The sequence below is a fragment of the Haemaphysalis longicornis genome, unplaced genomic scaffold (genome assembly GCF_048455015.1).
Source record: "Haemaphysalis longicornis isolate Haplotype H1 unplaced genomic scaffold, Haemaphysalis longicornis Haplotype H1 scaffold_1, whole genome shotgun sequence".
Taxonomy (NCBI): Eukaryota; Metazoa; Arthropoda; class Arachnida; order Ixodida; family Ixodidae; genus Haemaphysalis; species Haemaphysalis longicornis.
The window spans coordinates 93,701,178-93,724,750 of NW_027526203.1; positions in this window are offsets into that span (position 1 = coordinate 93,701,178).

The window sequence follows — 23,573 nt, forward strand, 5'->3', positions numbered from 1 at the left end:
ATTCATCCGCTCCAAGTGCTGGTTTGGCTCCCATACTTGTGACGAAAAGGCAGACCTGTGTGGTGAACAAATATTTCAGGATGAGCGACATGGTTTCGGCTGCCTCGCCGAGCCCACTGGTGAACTGCAGCCACGGGCGATCTCTTATAGGTTGGTCCGATGACGTCACAGTCGCTGGAAGACCCCAGTGCAGAACACTGAGACTGCACAGCTGTGGTTGCTGGGGCAGCACCAATGGTTGATAGCCGATGTCTTCGGTGTGGCATCCTATCAACACGTTGAACCCATGAATATGCCTACTTGAGTTGCGCAGGCGTATTCATCCGCTCCAAGTGCCGGTTTGGCGCCCATACTTGCGACGAAAAGGCAGACCTGTGTGGTGAACAAATATTTCTGCATGAGCGACATGGTTTCGGCTGCCTCGCCGAGCCCACTGGTGAACTGCAGCCACGGGCGATCTCTTATAGGTTGGTCCGATGACGTCACAGTCGCTGGACGACCCCAGTTCAGAACACTGAGACTGCACAGCTGTGGTTGCTGGTGCAGCAGCAATGGTTGATAGCCGATGTCTTCGGTGTGGCAATCCTATCGACACGTTGAACCCGTGCATACGCCTACATGAGTTGCGCAGGCGTATTCATCCGCTTCAAGTGCCGGTTTGGCGCCGATACTTGCGACGAAAAGGCAGGCCTGTGTGGTGAACAAATATTTCTGGATGAGCGACATGGTTCCAGCTGCCTCGCCGTGCCCACTGGTGAACTGCAGCTACGGGCGATCTCTTATAGGTTGGTCTGATGACGTCACAGTCGCTGGAAAACCCCAGTGCAGAACACTGAGACTGCACAGCTGTGGTTACTGGGGCAGCAGCAATAGTTGATAGCCGATGTCTTCGGTGTGGTAATCCTCTCGACACGTCGAACTCGTGCATACGCCTACTTGGGTTGCGCAGGAGTATTCATCCGCTCCAAGGGCCGGTTTGGCACCGATACTTGCGACGAAAAGGCAGACCTGTGTGGTGAACAAATATTTTTGTATGAGCGACATGGTTCCGGCTGCCTCGTCGTGCCCACTGGTGAACTGCAGCCACAGGCGATCTCTTATAGGTTGGTCCGATGACGTCACAGTCGCTGGAAAACCCCAGTGCAGAACACTGAGACTGCACAGCTGTGGTTACTGGGGCAGCAGCAATGGTTGATAGCCGATGTCTTCGGTGTGGTAATCCTCTCGACACGTCGAACCCGTGCATACGCCTACTTGAGTTGCGCAATAGTATTCATCCGCTCCAAGGGCCGGTTTGGCGCCGATACTTGTGACTTTTCGTCGCAAGTATCTCTTATAGGTTGGTCCGATGACGTCACAGTCGCTGGAAAACCCCAGTGCAGAACACTGAGACTGCACAGCTGTGGTTACTGGGGCAGCAGCAATGGTTGATAGCCGATCTCTTCGGTGTGGTAATACTCTCGACACGTCGAACCCGTGCATACGCCTACTTGAGTTGCGCAGGAGTATTCATCCGCTCCAAGTGCCGGTTTGGCGCCAATACTTGCGACGAAAAGGCAGAGTATACTTGCGCCGGCCTGTGTGGTGAACAAATATTTCTGGATGAGCGACATGGTTCCGGCTGCCTCTTCTTGCCCACTGGTGAACTGCAGCCACGGGTTATCTCTTATAGGTTGGTCCGATGACGTCACAGTCGCTGGAAAACCTCAGTGCAGAACACTGAGACTGCACAGCTGTGGTTACTGGGGCAGCAGCAATGGTTGATAGCCGATGTCTTCGGTGTGGTAATCCTCTCGACACGTCGAACCCGTGCATACGTCTACTTGAGTTGCGCAGGAGTATTCATCCGCTCCAAGTGCCGGTTTGGCGCCGATACTTGCGACGAAAAGGCAGGCCTGTGTGGTGAACAAATATTTCTGGAAGAGCGACATGGTTCCGGCTGCCTCGCCGTGCCAACTGGTAAACTGCAGCCACGGGCGATCTCTTATAGGTTGGTCCGATGACGTCACAGTCGCTGGAAAACCCCAGTGCAGAACACTGAGACTGCACAGCTGTGGTTACTGGGGCAGCAGCAATGGTTGATAGCCGATGTCTTCGGTGTGGTAATCCTCTGGACGCGTCGAACCCGTGCATACGCCTACTTGAGTTGCGCAGGAGTATTCATCCGCTCCAAGTGCCGGTTTGGCGCCGATACTTGCGACGAAAAGGCAGACCTGTGTGGTGAACAAATATTTCTGTATGAGCGACATGGTTCCGGCTGCCTCGTCGTGCCCACTGGTGAACTGCAGCCACGGGCGATCTCTTATAGGTTGGTCCGATGACGTCACAGTCGCTGGAAAACCCCAGTGCAGAACACTGAGACTGCACAGCTGTGGTTACTGGGGCAGCAGCAATGGTTGATAGCCGATGTCTTCGGTGTGGTAATCCTCTCGACACGTCGAACCCGTGCATACGCCTACTTGAGTTGCGCAGGAGTATTCATCCGCTCCAAGTGCCGGTTTGGCGCCGATACTTGCGACGAAAAGGCAGACCTGTGTGGTGAACAAATATTTCTGTATGAGCGACATGGTTCCGGCTGCCTCGTCGTGCCCACTGGTGAACTGCAGCCACGGGCGATCTCTTATAGGTTGGTCCGATGACGTCACAGTCGCTGGAAAACCCCAGTGCAGAACACTGAGACTGCACAGCTGTGGTTACTGGGGCAGCAGCAATGGTTGATAGCCGATCTCTTCGGTGTGGTAATACTCTCGACACGTCGAACCCGTGCATACGCCTACTTGAGTTGCGCAGGAGTATTCATCCGCTCCAAGTGCCGGTTTGGCGCCAATACTTGCGACGAAAAGGCAGAGCTGTGTGGTGAACAAATATTTCTGGATGAGCGACATGGTTCCGGCTGCCTCGCCGTGCCCACTGGTGAACTGCAGCCATGGGCGATCTCTTATAGGTTGGTCCGATGACGTCACAGTCGCTGGAAAACCCCAGTGCAGAACACTGAGACTGCACAGCTGTGGTTACTGGGGCAGCAGCAATGGTTGATAGCCGATGTCTTCGGTGTGGTAATCCTCTCGACACGTCGAACCCGTGCATACGCCAACTTGAGTTGCGCAGGAGTATTCATCCGCTCCAAGGGCCGGTTTGGCGCCGATACTTGCGACGAAAAGGCCGGCCTGTGTGGTGAACAAATATATCTGGATGAGCGACATGGTTCCGGCTGCCTCGTCGTGCCCACTGGTGAACTGCAGCCACGGGTTATCTCTTATAGGTTGGTCCGATGACGTCACAGCCGCTGGAAAACCCCAGTGCAGACGACTGAGACTGCACAGCTGTGGTTACTGGAGCAGCAGCAATGGTTGATAGCCGATGTCTTCGGTGTGGTAATTCTCTCTACACGTCGAACCCGTGCATACGTCTACTTGAGTTGCGAAGGAGTATTCATCCGCTCCAAGTGCCGCTTTGGCGCCGATACTTGCGACGAAAAGGCAGGCCTGTGAGGTGAACAAATATTTCTGGATGAGCGACATGGTTCCGGCTGCCTCGCCGTGCCAACTGGTGAACTGCAGCCACGGGCGATCTTTTATAGGTTGGTCCGATGACGTCACAGTCGCTGGAAAACCCCAGTGCAGAACACTGAGACTGCACAGCTGTGGTTACTGGGGCAGCAGCAATGGTTGATAGCCGATGTCTTCAGTGTGGTAATCCTCTCGACACGTCTAACCCGTGCATACGCCTACTTGAGTTGCGCAGGAGTATTCATCCGCTCCAAGTGCCGGTTTGGCGACGATACTTGCGACGAAAAGGGAGACCTGTGTGGTGAACAAATGTTTCTGTATGAGTGACATGGTTCCGGCTGCCTCGTCGTGCCCACTGGTGAACTGCAGCCACGGGCGATCTCTTATACGTTGGTCCGATGACGTCACAGTCGCTGGAAAACCCCAGTGCAGAACACTGAGACTGCACAGCTGTGGTTACTGGGGCAGCAGCAATGGTTGATAGCCGATGTATTCGGTGTGGTAATCCTCTCGACACGTCGAACCCGTGCATACGCCTACTTGAGTTGCGCAGGAGTATTCATCCGCTCCAAGTGCCGGTTTGACGCCGATACTTGCGACGAAAAGGCAGAGCTGTGTGGTGAACAAATATTTCTGGATGAGCGACATGGTTCCGGCTGCTTCGCCGTGCCCACTGGTGAACTGCAGCCACGGGCGATCTCTTATAGGTTGGTCCGATGACGTCACAGTCGCTGGAAAACCCCAGTGCAGAACACTGAAACTGCACAGCTGTGGTTACTGGGGCAGCAGCAATGGTTTATAGCCGATGTCTTCGGTGTGGTAATCCTCTCGACACGTCGAACCCGTGCTTACGCCTACTTGAGTTGCGCAGGATTATTCATCCGCTCCAAGTGCCGGTTTGGCGCCGATACTTGCGACGAAAAGGCAGAGCTGTGTGGTGAACAAATATTTCTGGATGAGCGACATGGTTCCGGGTGCCTCGCCGTGCCCACTGGTGAACTGCAGCCACGGGCGATCTCTTATAGGTTGGTCCGATGACGTCACAGTCGCTGGAAAACCCCAGTGCAGAACACTGAGACTGCACAGCTGTGGTTACTGGGGCAGCAGCAATGGTTGATAGCCGATGTCTTCGGTGTGGTAATCCTCTCGACACGTCGAACCCGTGCATACGCCTACTTGAGTTGCGCAGGAGTATTCATCCGCTCCAAGTGCCGGTTTGGCGCCGATACTTGCGACGAAAAGGCAGGCCTGTGTGGTGAACAAATATTTCTGGATGAGCGACATGGTTCCGGCTGCGTCGCCGTGCCCACTGGTGAACTGCAGCCACGGGCGATCTTTTATAGGTTGGTCCGATGACGTCAAAGTCGCTGGAAGACCCCATTGCAGAACGCTGAGACTGCACAGCTGTGGTTACTGCGGCAGCAGCAATGGTTGATAGCTGATGTCTTCGGTGTGGTAATCCTTTCGACACGTCGAATACGTGCATACGCCTACTTGAGTTGCGCAGGAGTATTCATCCGCTCCAAGTGCCGGTTTGGCGCCGATACTTGCGACGAAAAGGCAGACCTGTGTGGTGAACAAATATTTCAGGATGAGCGACATGGTTCCGGCTGCCTCGCCGTGCCCACTGGTGAACTGCAGCCACGGGCGATCTCTTATAGGTTTGTCCGATGACGTCACAGTCGCTGGGAAACACCAGTGCAGAACACTGAGACTGCAAAGCTGTGGTTACTGGGGCAGCAGCAATGGTTGATAGCCGATGTCTTCGGTGTGGTAATCCTCTCGACACGTCGAACCCGTGCATACGCCTACTTGAGTTGCGCAGGAGTATTCATCCGCTCCAAGTGCCGGTTTGGCGCCGATACTTGCGACGAAAAGGCAGACCTGTGTGGTGAACAAATATTTCAGGATGAGCGACATGGTTCCGGCTGCCTCGCCGTGCCCACTGGTGAACTGCAGCCACGGGCGATCTCTTATAGGTTTGTCCGATGACGTCACAGTCGCTGAGAAACACCAGTGCAGAACACTGAGACTGCAAAGCTGTGGTTACTGGGGCAGCAGCAATGGTTGATAGCCGATGTCTTCGGTGTGGTAATCCTCTCGACACGTCGAACCCGTGCATACGCCTACTTGGGTTGCGCAGGAGTATTCATCCGCTCCAAGTGCCGGTTTGGCGCCGATACTTGCGACGAAAAGGCAGACCTGTGTGGTGAACAAATATTTTTGTATGAGCGACATGGTTCCGGCTGCCTCGTCGTGCCCACTGGTGAACTGCAGCCACAGGCGATCTCTTATAGGTTGGTCCGATGACGTCACAGTCGCTGGAAAACCCCAGTGCAGAACACTGAGACTGCACAGCTGTGGTTACTGGGGCAGCAGCAATGTTTGATAGCCGATGTCTTCGGTGTGGTAATCCTCTCGACACGTCGAACCCGTGCATACGCCTACTTGAGTTGCGCAATAGTATTCATCCGCTCCAAGGGCCGGTTTGGCGCCGATACTTGTGACGGAAAGGCCGGCCTGTGTGGTGAACAAATATTTCTGGATGAGCGACATGGTTCCGGCTGCCTCTTCTTGCCCACTGGTGAACTGCAGCCACGGGTTATCTCTTATAGGTTGGTCCGATGACGTCACAGTCGCTGGAAAACCCCAGTGCAGAACACTGAGACTGCACAGCTGTGGTTACTGGGGCAGCAGCAATGGTTGATAGCCGATGTCTTCGGTGTGGTAATCCTCTCGACACGTCGAACCCGTGCATACGTCTACTTGAGTTGCGCAGGAGTATTCATCCGCTCCAAGTGCCGGTTTGGCGCCGATACTTGCGACGAAAAGGCAGGCCTGTGTGGTGAACAAATATTTCTGGAAGAGCGACATGGTTCCGGCTGCCTCGCCGTGCCAACTGGTAAACTGCAGCCACGGGCGATCTCTTATAGGTTGGTCCGATGACGTCACAGTCGCTGGAAAATCCCAGTGCAGAACACTGAGACTGCACAGCTGTGGTTACTGGGGCAGCAGCAATGGTTGATAGCCGATGTCTTCGGTGTGGTAATCCTCTCGACACGTCGAACCCGTGCATACGCCTACTTGAGTTGCGCAGGAGTATTCATCCGCTCCAAGTTCCGGTTTGGCGCCGATACTTGCGACGAAAAGGCAGACCTGTGTGGTGAACAAATATTTCTGTATGAGCGACACGGTTCCGGCTGCCTCGTCGTGCCCACTGGTGAACTGCAGCCACGGGCGATCTCTTATAGGTTGGTCCGATGACGTCACAGTCGCTGGAAAACCCCAGTGCAGAACACTGAGACTGCACAGCTGTGGTTACTGGGGCAGCAGCAATGGTTGATAGCCGATCTCTTCGGTGTGGTAATCCTCTCGACACGTCGAACCCGTGCATACGCCTACTTGAGTTGCGCAGGAGTATTCATCCGCTCCAAGTGCCGGTTTGGCGCCGATACTTGCGACGAAAAGGCAGAGCTGTGTGGTGAACAAATATTTCTGGATGAGCGACATGGTTCCGGCTGCCTCGCCGTGCCCACTGGTGAACTGCAGCCACGGGCGATCTCTTATAGGTTGGTCCGATGACGTCACAGTCGCTGGAAAACCCCAGTGCAGAACACTGAGACTGCACAGCTGTGGTTACTGGGGCAGCAGCAATGGTTGATAGCCGATGTCTTCGGTGTGGTAATCCTCTCGACACGTCGAACCCGTGCATACGCCTACTTGAGTTGCGCAGGAGTATTCATCCGCTCCAAGGGCCGGTTTGGCGCCGATACTTGCGACGAAAAGGCCGGCCTGTGTGGTGAACAAATATTTCTGGATGAGCGACATGGTTCCGGCTGCCTCGTCGTGCCCACTGGTGAACTGCAGCCACGGGTTATCTCTTATAGGTTGGTCCGATGACGTCACAGTCGCTGGAAAACCCCAGTGCAGAAGACTGAGACTGCACAGCTGTGGTTACTGGAGCAGCAGCAATGGTTGATAGCCGATGTCTTCGGTGTGGTAATTCTCTCTACACGTCGAACCCGTGCATACGTCTACTTGAGTTGCGAAGGAGTATTCATCCGCTCCAAGTGCCGCTTTGGCGCCGATACTTGCGACGAAAAGGCAGGCCTGTGTGGTGAACAAATATTTCTGGATGAGCGACATGGTTCCGGCTGCCTCGCCGTGCCAACTGGTGAACTGCAGCCACGGGCGATCTCTTATAGGTTGGTCCGATGACGTCACAGTCGCTGGAAAACCCCAGTGCAGAACACTGAGACTGCACAGCTGTGGTTACTGGGGCAGCAGCAATGGTTGATAGCCGATGTCTTCGGTGTGGTAATCCTCTCGACACGTCGAACCCGTGCATACGCCTACTTGAGTTGCGCAGGAGTATTCATCCGCTCCAAGTGCCAGTTTGGTGCCGATACTTGCGACGAAAAGGCAAACCTGTGTGGTGAACAAATATTTCTGTATGAGCGACATGGTTCCGGCTGCCTCGTCGTGCCCACTGGTGAACTGCAGCCACGGGCGATCTCTTATAGGTTGGTCCGATGACGTCACAGTCGCTGGACAACCCCAGTGCAGAACACTGAGACTGCACAGCTGTGGTTACTGGGGCAGCAGCAATGGTTTATAGCCGATGTCTTCGGTGTGGTAATCCTCTCGACACGTCGAACCCGTGCTTACGCCTACTTGAGTTGCGCAGGAGTATTCATCCGCTCCAAGTGCCGGTTTGGCGCCGATACTTGCGACGAAAAGGCAGGCCTGTGTGGTGAACAAATATTTCTGGTTGAGCGACATGGTTCCGGCTGCCTCGCCGTGCCCACTGGTGAACTGCAGCCACGGGCGATCTTTTATAGGTTGGTCCGATGACGTCACAGTCGCTGGAAGACCCCAGTACAGAACACTGAGACTGCACAGCTGTGGTTACTGCGGCAGCAGCAATGGTTGATAGCCGATGTCTTCGGTGTGGTAATCCTCTCGACACGTCGAACCCGTGCATACGCCTACTTGAGTTGCGGAGGAGTATTTATCTGCTCCAAGTGCCGCTTTGGCGCCTATACTTGCGACGAAAAGGCAGGCCTGTGTGGTGAACAAATATTTCTGGATGAGCGACATGGTTCCGGCTACCTCGCCGTGCCAACTGGTGAACTGCAGCCACGGGTGATCTCTTATAGGTTGGTCCGATGACGTCACAGTCGCTGGAAAACCCCAGTGCAGAACACTGAGACTGCACAGCTGTGGTTACTGTGGCAGCAGCAATGGTTGATAGCCGATGTCTTCGGTGTGGTAATCCTCTCGACACGTCGAACCCGTGCATACGCCTACTTGAGTTGCGCAGGAGTATTCATCCGCTCCAAGTGCCGGTTTGGCGCCGATACTTGCGACGAAAAGGCAGACCTGTGTGGTGAACAAATATTTCTGTATGAGCGACATGGTTCCGGCTGCCTCGCCGTGCCCACTGGTGAACTGCAGCCACGGGCGATCTTTTATAGGTTGGTCCGATGACGTCACAGTCGCTGGAAGACCCCAGTGCAGAACACTGAGTCTGCACAGCTGTGGTTGCTGGGGCAGCAGCAATGGTTGATAGCCGATGGCTTCGGCGTGATAATCCTCTCGACACGTCGAACCCGTGCATACGCCTACTTGAGTTTCGCAGGAGTATTCATCCGCTCCAAGTGCCGGTTTGGCGCCGATACTTGCGACGAAGAGGCAGGCCTGTGTGGTGAACAAATATTTCTGTATGAGCGACATGGTTCCGGCTGCCTCGTCGTGCCCACTGGTGAACTGCAGCCACGGGCAATCTCTTATAGGTTGGTCCGATGACGTCACAGTCGCTGGAAAACTCCAGTGCAGAACACTGAGACTGCACAGCTGTGGTTACTGGGGCAGCAGCAATGGTTGATAGCCGATATCTTCGGTGTGGTAATCCTCTCGACACGTCGAACCCGTGCATACGCCTACTTGAGTTGCGCAGGAGTATTCATCCGCTCCAAGTGCCGGTTTGGCACCGATACTTGCGACGAAGAGGCAGGCCTGTGTGGTGAACAAATATTTCTGGATGAGCGACATAGTTCCGGCTGCCTCGCCGTGCCCACTGGTGAACTGCAGCCACGGGCGATGTTTTATAGGTTGGTCCGATGACGTCACAGTCACTGGAAGACCCCAGTGCAGAACACTGAGACTGCACAGCTGTGGTTGCTGGGGCAGCAGCAATGGTTGATAGCCGATGTCTTCGGCGTGATAATCCTCTCGACACGTCGAACCCGTGCATACGCCTACTTGAGTTGCGGAGGAGTATTCATCCGCTTCAAGTGCCGGTTTGGCGCCGATACTTGCGACGAAAAGGCAGGCCTGTGTGGTGAACAAATATTTCTGGATGAGCGACATGGTTCCGGCTGCCTCGACGTGCCCACTGGTGAACTGCAGCCACGGGCGATCTTTTATAGGTTGGTCCGAGGACGTCAGAGTCGCTGGAACACCCCATTGCAGAACACTGAGACTGCACAGCTGTGGTTACTGGAGCAGCAGCAATGGTTGATAGCCGATGTCTTCGGTGTGGTAATTCTCTCTACACGTCAAACCCGTGCATACGTCTACTTGAGTTGCGAAGGAGTATTCATCCGCTCCAAGTGCCGCTTTGGCGCCGATACTTGCGACGAAAAGGCAGGCCTGTGTGGTGAACAAATATTTCTGGATGAGCGACATGGTTCCGGCTGCCTCGCCGTGCCAACTGGTGAACTGCAGCCACGGGCGATCTCTTATAGGTTGGTCCGATGACGTCACAGTCGCTGGAAAACCCCAGTGCAGAACACTGAGACTGCACAGCTGTGGTTACTGGGGCAGCAGCAATGGTTGATAGCCGATGTCTTCGGTGTGGTAATCCTCTCGACACGTCGAACCCGTGCATACGCCTACTTGAGTTGCGCAGGAGTATTCATCCGCTCCAAGTGCCAGTTTGGTGCCGATACTTGCGACGAAAAGGCAAACCTGTGTGGTGAACAAATATTTCTGTATGAGCGACATGGTTCCGGCTGCCTCGTCGTGCCCACTGGTGAACTGCAGCCACGGGCAATCTCTTATAGGTTGGTCCGATGACGTCACAGTCGCTGGAAAACCCCAGTGCAGAACACTGAGACTGCACAGCTGTGGTTACTGGGGCAGCAGCAATGGTTGATAGCCGATGTATTCGGTGTGGTAATCCTCTCGACACGTCGAACCCGTGCATACGCCTACTTGAGTTGCGCAGGAGTATTCATCCGCTCCAAGTGCCGGTTTGACGCCGATACTTGCGACGAAAAGGCAGAGCTGTGTGGTGAACAAATATTTCTGGATGAGCGACATGGTTCCGGCTGCTTCGCCGTGCCCACTGGTGAACTGCAGCCACGGGCGATCTCTTATAGGTTGGTCCGATGACGTCACAGTCGCTGGAAAACCCCAGTGCAGAACACTGAGACTGCACAGCTGTGGTTACTGGGGCAGCAGCAATGGTTTATAGCCGATGTCTTCGGTGTGTTAATCCTCTCGACACGTCGAACCCGTGCTTACGCCTACTTGAGTTGCGCAGGATTATTCATCCGCTCCAAGTGCCGGTTTGGCGCAGATACTTGCGACGAAAAGGCAGAGCTGTGTGGTGAACAAATATTTCTGGATGAGCGACATGGTTCCGGGTGCCTCGCCGTGCCCACTGGTGAACTGCAGCCACGGGCGATCTCTTATAGGTTGGTCCGATGACGTCACAGTCGCTGGAAAACCCCAGTGCAGAACACTGAGACTGCACAGCTGTGGTTACTGGCGCAGCAGCAATGGTTGATAGCCGATGTCTTCGGTGTGGTAATCCTCTCGACACGTCGAACCCGTGCATACGCCTACTTGAGTTGCGCAGGAGTATTCATCCGCTCCAAGTGCCGGTTTGGCGCCGATACTTGCGACGAAAAGGCAGGCCTGTGTGGTGAACAAATATTTCTGGATGAGCGACATGGTTCCGGCTGCCTCGCCGTGCCCACTGGTGAACTGCAGCCACGGGCGATCTTTTATAGGTTGGTCCGAGGACGTCAGAGTCGCTGGAACACCCCATTGCAGAACACTGAGACTGCACAGCTGTGGTTACTGGAGCAGCAGCAATGGTTGATAGCCGATGTCTTCGGTGTGGTAATTCTCTCTACACGTCAAACCCGTGCATACGTCTACTTGAGTTGCGAAGGAGTATTCATCCGCTCCAAGTGCCGCTTTGGCGCCGATACTTGCGACGAAAAGGCAGGCCTGTGTGGTGAACAAATATTTCTGGATGAGCGACATGGTTCCGGCTGCCTCGCCGTGCCAACTGGTGAACTGCAGCCACGGGCGATCTCTTATAGGTTGGTCCGATGACGTCACAGTCGCTGGAAAACCCCAGTGCAGAACACTGAGACTGCACAGCTGTGGTTACTGGGGCAGCAGCAATGGTTGATAGCCGATGTCTTCGGTGTGGTAATCCTCTCGACACGTCGAACCCGTGCATACGCCTACTTGAGTTGCGCAGGAGTATTCATCCGCTCCAAGTGCCAGTTTGGTGCCGATACTTGCGACGAAAAGGCAAACCTGTGTGGTGAACAAATATTTCTGTATGAGCGACATGGTTCCGGCTGCCTCGTCGTGCCCACTGGTGAACTGCAGCCACGGGCAATCTCTTATAGGTTGGTCCGATGACGTCACAGTCGCTGGAAAACCCCAGTGCAGAACACTGAGACTGCACAGCTGTGGTTACTGGGGCAGCAGCAATGGTTGATAGCCGATGTATTCGGTGTGGTAATCCTCTCGACACGTCGAACCCGTGCATACGCCTACTTGAGTTGCGCAGGAGTATTCATCCGCTCCAAGTGCCGGTTTGACGCCGATACTTGCGACGAAAAGGCAGAGCTGTGTGGTGAACAAATATTTCTGGATGAGCGACATGGTTCCGGCTGCTTCGCCGTGCCCACTGGTGAACTGCAGCCACGGGCGATCTCTTATAGGTTGGTCCGATGACGTCACAGTCGCTGGAAAACCCCAGTGCAGAACACTGAGACTGCACAGCTGTGGTTACTGGGGCAGCAGCAATGGTTTATAGCCGATGTCTTCGGTGTGTTAATCCTCTCGACACGTCGAACCCGTGCTTACGCCTACTTGAGTTGCGCAGGATTATTCATCCGCTCCAAGTGCCGGTTTGGCGCAGATACTTGCGACGAAAAGGCAGAGCTGTGTGGTGAACAAATATTTCTGGATGAGCGACATGGTTCCGGGTGCCTCGCCGTGCCCACTGGTGAACTGCAGCCACGGGCGATCTCTTATAGGTTGGTCCGATGACGTCACAGTCGCTGGAAAACCCCAGTGCAGAACACTGAGACTGCACAGCTGTGGTTACTGGCGCAGCAGCAATGGTTGATAGCCGATGTCTTCGGTGTGGTAATCCTCTCGACACGTCGAACCCGTGCATACGCCTACTTGAGTTGCGCAGGAGTATTCATCCGCTCCAAGTGCCGGTTTGGCGCCGATACTTGCGACGAAAAGGCAGGCCTGTGTGGTGAACAAATATTTCTGGATGAGCGACATGGTTCCGGCTGCCTCGCCGTGCCCACTGGTGAACTGCAGCCACGGGCGATCTTTTATAGGTTGGTCCGATGACGTCAAAGTCGCTGGAAGACCCCATTGCAGAACGCTGAGACTGCACAGCTGTGGTTACTGCGGCAGCAGCAATGGTTGATAGCTGATGTCTTCGGTGTGGTAATCCTTTCGACACGTCGAACACGTGCATACGCCTACTTGAGTTGCGCAGGAGTATTCATCCGCTCCAAGTGCCGGTTTGGCGCCGATACTTGCGACGAAAAGGCAGACCTGTGTGGTGAACAAATATTTCAGGATGAGCGACATGGTTCCGGCTGCCTCGCCGTGCCCACTGGTGAACTGCAGCCACGGGCGATCTCTTATAGGTTGGTCCGATGACGTCACAGTCGCTGGGAAACGCCAGTGCAGAACACTGAGACTGCAAAGCTGTGGTTACTGGGGCAGCAGCAATGGTTGATAGCCGATGTCTTCGGTGTGGTAATCCTCTCGACACGTCGAACCCGTGCATACGCCTACTTGAGTTGCGCAGGAGTATTCATCCGCTCCAAGTGCCGGTTTGGCGCCGATACTTGCGACGAAAAGGCAGGCCTGTGCGGTGAACAAATATTTCTGGATGAGCGACATGGTTCCAGCTGCCTCGCCGTGCCCACTGGTGAACTGCAGCTACGGGCGATCTCTTATAGGTTGGTCTGATGACGTCACAGTCGCTGGAAAACCCCAGTGCAGAACACTGAGACTGCACAGCTGTGGTTACTGGGGCAGCAGCAATAGTTGATAGCCGATTTCTTCGGTGTGGTAATCCTCTCGACACGTCGAACTCGTGCATACGCCTACTTGGGTTGCGCAGGAGTATTCATCCGCTCCAAGTGCCGGTTTGGCGCCGATACTTGCGACGAAAAGGCAGACCTGTGTGGTGAACAAATATTTTTGTATGAGCGACATGGTTCCGGCTGCCTCGTCGTGCCCACTGGTGAACTGCAGCCACAGGCGATCTCTTATAGGTTGGTCCGATGACGTCACAGTCGCTGGAAAACCCCAGTGCAGAACACTGAGACTGCACAGCTGTGGTTACTGGGGCAGCAGCAATGTTTGATAGCCGATGTCTTCGGTGTGGTAATCCTCTCGACACGTCGAACCCGTGCATACGCCTACTTGAGTTGCGCAATAGTATTCATCCGCTCCAAGGGCCGGTTTGGCGCCGATACTTGTGACGAAAAGGCCGGCCTGTGTGGTGAACAAATATTTCTGGATGAGCGACATGGTTCCGGCTGCCTCTTCTTGCCCACTGGTGAACTGCAGCCACGGGTTATCTCTTATAGGTTGGTCCGATGACGTCACAGTCGCTGGAAAACCCCAGTGCAGAACACTGAGACTGCACAGCTGTGGTTACTGGGGCAGCAGCAATGGTTGATAGCCGATGTCTTCGGTGTGGTAATCCTCTCGACACGTCGAACCCGTGCATACGTCTACTTGAGTTGCGCAGGAGTATTCATCCGCTCCAAGTGCCGGTTTGGCGCCGATACTTGCGACGAAAAGGCAGGCCTGTGTGGTGAACAAATATTTCTGGAAGAGCGACATGGTTCCGGCTGCCTCGCCGTGCCAACTGGTAAACTGCAGCCACGGGCGATCTCTTATAGGTTGGTCCGATGACGTCACAGTCGCTGGAAAATCCCAGTGCAGAACACTGAGACTGCACAGCTGTGGTTACTGGGGCAGCAGCAATGGTTGATAGCCGATGTCTTCGGTGTGGTAATCCTCTCGACACGTCGAACCCGTGCATAGGCCTACTTGAGTTGCGCAGGAGTATTCATCCGCTCCAAGTGCCGGTTTGGCGCCGATACTTGCGACGAAAAGGCAGACCTGTGTGGTGAACAAATATTTCTGTATGAGCGACACGGTTCCGGCTGCCTCGTCGTGCCCACTGGTGAACTGCAGCCACGGGCGATCTCTTATAGGTTGGTCCGATGACGTCACAGTCGCTGGAAAACCCCAGTGCAGAACACTGAGACTGCACAGCTGTGGTTACTGGGGCAGCAGCAATGGTTGATAGCCGATCTCTTCGGTGTGGTAATCCTCTCGACACGTCGAACCCGTGCATACGCCTACTTGAGTTGCGCAGGAGTATTCATCCGCTCCAAGTGCCGGTTTGGCGCCGATACTTGCGACGAAAAGGCAGAGCTGTGTGGTGAACAAATATTTCTGGATGAGCGACATGGTTCCGGCTGCCTCGCCGTGCCCACTGGTGAACTGCAGCCACGGGCGATCTCTTATAGGTTGGTCCGATGACGTCACAGTCGCTGGAAAACCCCAGTGCAGAACACTGAGACTGCACAGCTGTGGTTACTGGGGCAGCAGCAATGGTTGATAGCCGATGTCTTCGGTGTGGTAATCCTCTCGACACGTCGAACCCGTGCATACGCCTAGTTGAGTTGCGCAGGAGTATTCATCCGCTCCAAGGGCCGGTTTGGCGCCGATACTTGCGACGAAAAGGCCGGCCTGTGTGGTGAACAAATATTTCTGGATGAGCGACATGGTTCCGGCTGCCTCGTCGTGCCCACTGGTGAACTGCAGCCACGGGTTATCTCTTATAGGTTGGTCCGATGACGTCACAGTCGCTGGAAAACCCCAGTGCAGAAGACTGAGACTGCACACCTGTGGTTACTGGAGCAGCAGCAATGGTTGATAGCCGATGTCTTCGGTGTGGTAATCCTCTCGACACGTCGAACCCGTGCATACGCCTACTTGAGTTGCGCAGGAGTATTCATCCGCTCCAAGTGCCAGTTTGGTGCCGATACTTGCGACGAAAAGGCAAACCTGTGTGGTGAACAAATATTTCTGTATGAGCGACATGGTTCCGGCTGCCTCGTCGTGCCCACTGGTGAACTGCAGCCACGGGCGATCTCTTATAGGTTGGTCCGATGATGTCACAGTCGCTGGAAAACCCCAGTGCAGAACACTGAGACTGTACAGCTGTGGTTACTGGGGCAGCAGCAATGGTTGATAGCCGATGTCTTCGGTGTGGTAATCCTCTCGACACGTCGAACCCGTGCATACGCCTACTTGAGTTGCGCAGGAGTATTCATCCGCTAAAAGTGCCGGTTTGGCGCCGATACTTGCGACGAAAAGGCAGACCTGTGTGGTGAACAAATATTTCTGTATGAGCGACATGGTTCCGGCTGCCTCGCCGTGCCCACTGGTGAACTGCAGCCACGGGCGATCTTTTATAGGTTGGTCCGATGACGTCACAGTCGCTGGAAGACCCCAGTGCAGAACACTGAGTCTGCACAGCTGTGGTTGCTGGGGCAGCAGCAATGGTTGATAGCCGATGGCTTCGGCGTGATAATCCTCTCGACACGTCGAACCCGTGCATACGCCTACTTGAGTTTCGCAGGAGTATTCATCCGCTCCAAGTGCCGGTTTGGCGCCGATACTTGCGACGAAGAGGCAGGCCTGTGTGGTGAACAAATATTTCTGTATGAGCGACATGGTTCCGGCTGCCTCGTCGTGCCCACTGGTGAACTGCAGCCACGGGCAATCTCTTATAGGTTGGTCCGATGACGTCACAGTCGCTGGAAAACTCCAGTGCAGAACACTGAGACTGCACAGCTGTGGTTACTGGGGCAGCAGCAATGGTTGATAGCCGATATCTTCGGTGTGGTAATCCTCTCGACACGTCGAACCCGTGCATACGCCTACTTGAGTTGCGCAGGAGTATTCATCCGCTCCAAGTGCCGGTTTGGCACCGATACTTGCGACGAAGAGGCAGGCCTGTGTGGTGAACAAATATTTCTGGATGAGCGACATAGTTCCGGCTGCCTCGCCGTGCCCACTGGTGAACTGCAGCCACGGGCGATGTTTTATAGGTTGGTCCGATGACGTCACAGTCACTGGAAGACCCCAGTGCAGAACACTGAGACTGCACAGCTGTGGTTGCTGGGGCAGCAGCAATGGTTGATAGCCGATGTCTTCGGCGTGATAATCCTCTCGACACGTCGAACCCGTGCATACGCCTACTTGAGTTGCGGAGGAGTATTCATCCGCTTCAAGTGCCGGTTTGGCGCCGATACTTGCGACGAAAAGGCAGGCCTGTGTGGTGAACAAATATTTCTGGATGAGCGACATGGTTCCGGCTGCCTCGACGTGCCCACTGGTGAACTGCAGCCACGGGCGATCTTTTATAGGTTGGTCCGAGGACGTCAGAGTCGCTGGAACACCCCATTGCAGAACACTGAGACTGCACAGCTGTGGTTACTGGAGCAGCAGCAATGGTTGATAGCCGATGTCTTCGGTGTGGTAATTCTCTCTACACGTCGAACCCGTGCATACGTCTACTTGAGTTGCGAAGGAGTATTCATCCGCTCCAAGTGCCGCTTTGGCGCCGATACTTGCGAGGAAAAGGCAGGCCTGTGTGGTGAACAAATATTTCTGGATGAGCAACATGGTTCCGGCTGCCTCGCCGTGCCAACTGGTGAACTGCAGCCACGGGCGATCTCTTATAGGTTGGTCCGATGACGTCACAGTCGCTGGAAAACCCCAGTGCAGAACACTGAGACTGCACAGCTGTGGTTACTGGGGCAGCAGCAATGGTTGATAGCCGATGTCTTCGGTGTGGTAATCCTCTCGACACGTCGAACCCGTGCATACGCCTACTTGAGTTGCGCAGGAGTATTCATCCGCTCCAAGTGCCAGTTTGGTGCCGATACTTGCGACGAAAAGGCAAACCTGTGTGGTGAACAAATATTTCTGTATGAGCGACATGGTTCCGGCTGCCTCGTCGTGCCCACTGGTGAACTGCAGCCACGGGCGATCTCTTATAGGTTGGTCCGATGACGTCACAGTCGCTGGAAAACCCCAGTGCAGAACACTGAGACTGCACAGCTGTGGTTACTGGGGCAGCAGCAATGGTTGATAGCCGATGTATTCGGTGTGGTAATCCTCTCGACACGTCGAACCCGTGCATACGCCTACTTGAGTTGCGCAGGAGTATTCATCCGCTCCAAGTGCCGGTTTGACGCCGATACTTGCGACGAAAAGGCAGAGCTGTGTGGTGAACAAATATTTCTGGATGAGCGACATGGTTCCGGCTGCTTCGCCGTGCCCACTGGTGAACTGCAGCCACGGGCGATCTCTTATAGGTTGGTCCGATGACGTCACAGTCGCTGGAAAACCCCAGTGCAGAACACTGAGACTGCACAGCTGTGGTTACTGGGGCAGCAGCAATGGTTTATAGCCGATGTCTTCGGTGTGGTAATCCTCTCGACACGTCGAACCCGTGCTTACGCCTACTTGAGTTGCGCAGGATTATTCATCCGCTCCAAGTGCCGGTTTGGCGCCGATACGTGCGACGAAAAGTCAGAGCTGTGTGGTGAACAAATATTTCTGGATGAGCGACATGGTTCCGGGTGCCTCGCCGTGCCCACTGGTGAACTGCAGCCACGGGCGATCTCTTATAGGTTGGTCCGATGACGTCACAGTCGCTGGAAAACCCCAGTGCAGAACACTGAGACTGCACAGCTGTGGTTACTGGGGCAGCAGCAATGGTTGATAGCCGATGTCTTCGGTGTGGTAATCCTCTCGACACGTCGAACCCGTGCATACGCCTACTTGAGTTGCGCAGGAGTATTCATCCGCTCCAAGTGCCGGTTTGGCGCCGATACTTGCGACGAAAAGGCAGGCCTGTGTGGTGAAGAAATATTTCTGGATGAGCGACATGGTTCCGGCTGCCTCGCCGTGCCCACTGGTGAACTGCAGCCACGGGCGATCTTTTATAGGTTGGTCCGATGACGTCAAAGTCGCTGGAAGACCCCATTGCAGAACGCTGAGACTGCACAGCTGTGGTTACTGCGGCAGCAGCAATGGTTGATAGCTGATGTCTTCGGTGTGGTAATCCTTTCGACACGTCGAACACGTGCATACGCCTACTTGAGTTGCGCAGGAGTATTCATCCGCTCCAAGTGCCGGTTTGGCGCCGATACTTGCGACGAAAAGGCAGACCTGTGTGGTGAACAAATATTTCAGGATGAGCGACATGGTTCCGGCTGCCTCGCCGTGCCCACTGGTGAACTGCAGCCACGGGCGATCTCTTATAGGTTGGTCCGATGACGTCACAGTCGCTGGAAAACCCCAGTGCAGAACACTGAGACTGCACAGCTGTGGTTACTGGGGCAGCAGCAATGGTTGATAGCCGATGTCTTCGGTGAGGTAATCCTCTCGACACGTCGAACCCGTGCATACGCCTACTTGAGTTGCGCAGGAGTATTCATCCGCTCCAAGGGCCGGTTTGGCGCCGATACTTGCGACGAAAAGGCAGGCCTGTGTGGTGAACAAATATTTCTGGATGAGCGACATGGTTCCAGCTGCCTCGCCGTGCCCACTGGTGAACTGCAGCTACGGGCGATCTCTTATAGGTTGGTCTGATGACGTCACAGTCGCTGGAAAACCCCAGTGCAGAACACTGAGACTGCACAGCTGTGGTTACTGGGGCAGCAGCAATAGTTGATAGCCGATGTCTTCGGTGTGGTAATCCTCTCGACACGTCGAACTCGTGCATACGCCTACTTGGGTTGCGCAGGAGTATTCATCCGCTCCAAGTGCCGGTTTGGCGCCGATACTTGCGACGAAAAGGCAGACCTATGTGGTGAACAAATATTTTTGTATGAGCGACATGGTTCCGGCTGCCTCGTCGTGCCCACTGGTGAACTGCAGCCACAGGCGATCTCTTATAGGTTGGTCCGATGACGTCACAGTCGCTGGAAAACCCCAGTGCAGAACACTGAGACTGCACAGCTGTGGTTACTGGGGCAGCAGCAATGTTTGATAACCGATGTCTTCGGTGTGCTAATCCTCTCGACACGTCGAACCCGTGCATACGCCTACTTGAGTTGCGCAATAGTATTCATCCGCTCCAAGGGCCGGTTTGGCGCCGATACTTGTGACGAAAAGGCCGGCCTGTGTGGTGAACAAATATTTCTGGATGAGCGACATGGTTCCGGCTGCCTCTTCTTGCCCACTGGTGAACTGCAGCCACGGGTTATCTCTTATAGGTTGGTCCGATGACGTCACAGTCGCTGGAAAACCCCAGTGCAGAACACTGAGACTGCACAGCTGTGGTTACTGGGGCAGCAGCAATGGTTGATAGCCGATGTCTTCGGTGTGGTAATCCTCTCGACACGTCGAACCCGTGCATACGTCTACTTGAGTTGCGCAGGAGTATTCATCCGCTCCAAGTGCCGGTTTGGCGCCGATACTTGCGACGAAAAGGCAGGCCTGTGTGGTGAACAAATATTTCTGGAAGAGCGACATGGTTCCGGCTGCCTCGCCGTGCCAACTGGTAAACTGCAGCCACGGGCGATCTCTTATAGGTTGGTCCGATGACGTCACAGTCGCTGGAAAATCCCAGTGCAGAACACTGAGACTGCACAGCTGTGGTTACTGGGGCAGCAGCAATGGTTGATAGCCGATGTCTTCGGTGTGGTAATCCTCTCGACACGTCGAACCCGTGCATACGCCTACTTGAGTTGCGCAGGAGTATTCATCCGCTCCAAGTGCCGGTTTGGCGCCGATACTTGCGACGAAAAGGCAGACCTGTGTGGTGAACAAATATTTCTGTATGAGCGACACGGTTCCGGCTGCCTCGTCGTGCCCACTGGTGAACTGCAGCCACGGGCGATCTCTTATAGGTTGGTCCGATGACGTCACAGTCGCTGGAAAACCCCAGTGCAGAACACTGAGACTGCACAGCTGTGGTTACTGGGGCAGCAGCAAAGGTTGATAGCCGATCTCTTCGGTGTGGTAATCCTCTCGACACGTCGAACCCGTGCATACGCCTACTTGAGTTGCGCAGGAGTATTCATCCGCTCCAAGTGCCGGTTTGGCGCCGATACTTGCGACGAAAAGGCAGAGCTGTGTGGTGAACAAATATTTCTGGATGAGCGACATGGTTCCGGCTGCCTCGCCGTGCCCACTGGTGAACTGCAGCCACGGGCGATCTCTTATAGGTTGGTCCGATGACGTCACAGTCGCTGGAAAACCCCAGTGCAGAACACTGAGACTGCACAGCTGTGGTTACTGGGGCAGCAGCAATGGTTGATAGCCGATGTCTTCGGTGAGGTAATCCTCTCGACACGTCGAACCCGTGCATACGCCTACTTGAGTTGCGCAGGAGTATTCATCCGCTCCAAGGGCCGGTTTGGCGCCGATACTTGCGACGAAAAGGCCGGCCTGTGTGGTGAACAAATATTTCTGGATGAGCGACATGGTTCCGGCTGCCTCGTCGTGCCCACTGGTGAACTGCAGCCACGGGTTATCTCTTATAGGTTGGTCCGATGACGTCACAGTCGCTGGAAAACCCCAGTGCAGAAGACTGAGACTGCACAGCTGTGGTTACTGGAGCAGCAGCAATGGTTGATAGCCGATGTCTTCGGTGTGGTAATTCTCTCTACACATCGAACCCGTGCATACGTCTACTTGAGTTGCGAAGGAGTATTCATCCGCTCCAAGTGCCGCTTTGGCGCCGATACTTGCGACGAAAAGGCAGGCCTGTGTGGTGAACAAATATTTCTGGATGAGCGACATGGTTCCGGCTGCCTCGCCGTGCCAACTGGTGAACTGCAGCCACGGGCGATCTCTTATAGGTTGGTCCGATGACGTCACAGTCGCTGGAAAACCCCAGTGCAGAACACTGAGACTGCACAGCTGTGGTTACTGGGGCAGCAGCAATGGTTGATAGCCGATGTCTTCGGTGTGGTAATCCTCTCGACACGTCGAACCCGTGCATACGCCTACTTGAGTTGCGCAGGAGTATTCATCCGCTCCAAGTGCCAGTTTGGTGCCGATACTTGCGACGAAAAGGCAAACCTGTGTGGTGAACAAATATTTCTGTATGAGCGACATGGTTCCGGCTGCCTCGTCGTGCCCACTGGTGAACTGCAGCCACGGGCGATCTCTTATAGGTTGGTCCGATGATGTCACAGTCGCTGGAAAACCCCAGTGCAGAACACTGAGACTGTACGGCTGTGGTTACTGGGGCAGCAGCAATGGTTGATAGCCGATGTCTTCGGTGTGGTAATCCTCTCGACACGTCGAACCCGTGCATACGCCTACTTGAGTTGCGCAGGAGTATTCATCCGCTCCAAGTGCCGGTTTGGCGCCGATACTTGCGACGAAAAGGCAGACCTGTGTGGTGAACAAATATTTCTGTATGAGCGACATGGTTCCGGCTGCCTTGTCGTGCCCACTGGTGAACTGCAGCCACGGGCGATCTCTTATAGGTTGGTCCGATGACGTCACAGTCGCTGGAAAACCCCAGTGCAGAACACTGAGACTGCACAGCTGTGGTTACTAGGGCAGCAGCAATGGTTGATAGCCGATGTATTCGGTGTGGTAATCCTCTCGACACGTCGAACCCGTGCATACGCCTACTTGAGTTGCGCAGGAGTATTCATCCGCTCCAAGTGCCGGTTTGGCGCCGATACTTGTGACGAAAAGGCATAGCTGTGTGGTGAACAAACATTTCTGGATGAGTGGCATGGTTCCGGCTGCTTCGCCGTGCCCACTGGTGAACTGCAGCCACGGGCGATCTCTTATAGGTTGGTCCGATGACGTCACAGTCGCTGGAAAACCCCAGTGCAGAACACTGAGACTGCACAGCTGTGGTTACTGGGGCAGCAGCAATGGTTTATAGCCGATGTCTTCGGTGTGGTAATCCTCTCGACACGTCGAACCCGTGCTTACTCCTACTTGAGTTGCGCAGGAGTATTCATCCGCTCCAAGTGCCGGTTTGGCGCCGATACTTGCGACGAAAAGGCAGGCCTGTGTGGTGAACAAATATTTCTGGTTGAGCGACATGGTTCCGGCTGCCTCGCCGTGCCCACTGGTGAACTGCAGCCACGGGCGATCTTTTATAGGTTGTTCCGATGACGTCACAGTCGCTGGAAGACCCCAGTACAGAACACTGAGACTGCACAGCTGTGGTTACTGCGGCAGCAGCAATGGTTGATAGCCGATGTCTTCGGTGTGGTAATCCTCTCGACACGTCGAACCCGTGCATACGCCTACTTGAGTTGCGGAGGAGTATTAATCTGCTCCAAGTGCCGCTTTGGCGCCTATACTTGCGACGAAAAGGCAGGCCTGTGTGGTGAACAAATATTTCTGGTTGAGCGACATGGTTCCGGCTGCCTCGCCGTGCCCACTGGTGAACTGCAGCCACGGGCGATCTTTTATAGGTTGTTCCGATGACGTCACAGTCGCTGGAAGACCCCAGTACAGAACACTGAGACTGCACAGCTGTGGTTACTGCGGCAGCAGCAATGGTTGATAGCCGATGTCTTCGGTGTGGTAATCCTCTCGACACGTCGAACCCGTGCATACGCCTACTTGAGTTGCGGAGGAGTATTAATCTGCTCCAAGTGCCGCTTTGGCGCCTATACTTGCGACGAAAAGGCAGGCCTGTGTGGTGAACAAATATTTCTGGATGAGCGACATGGTTCCGGCTACCTCGCC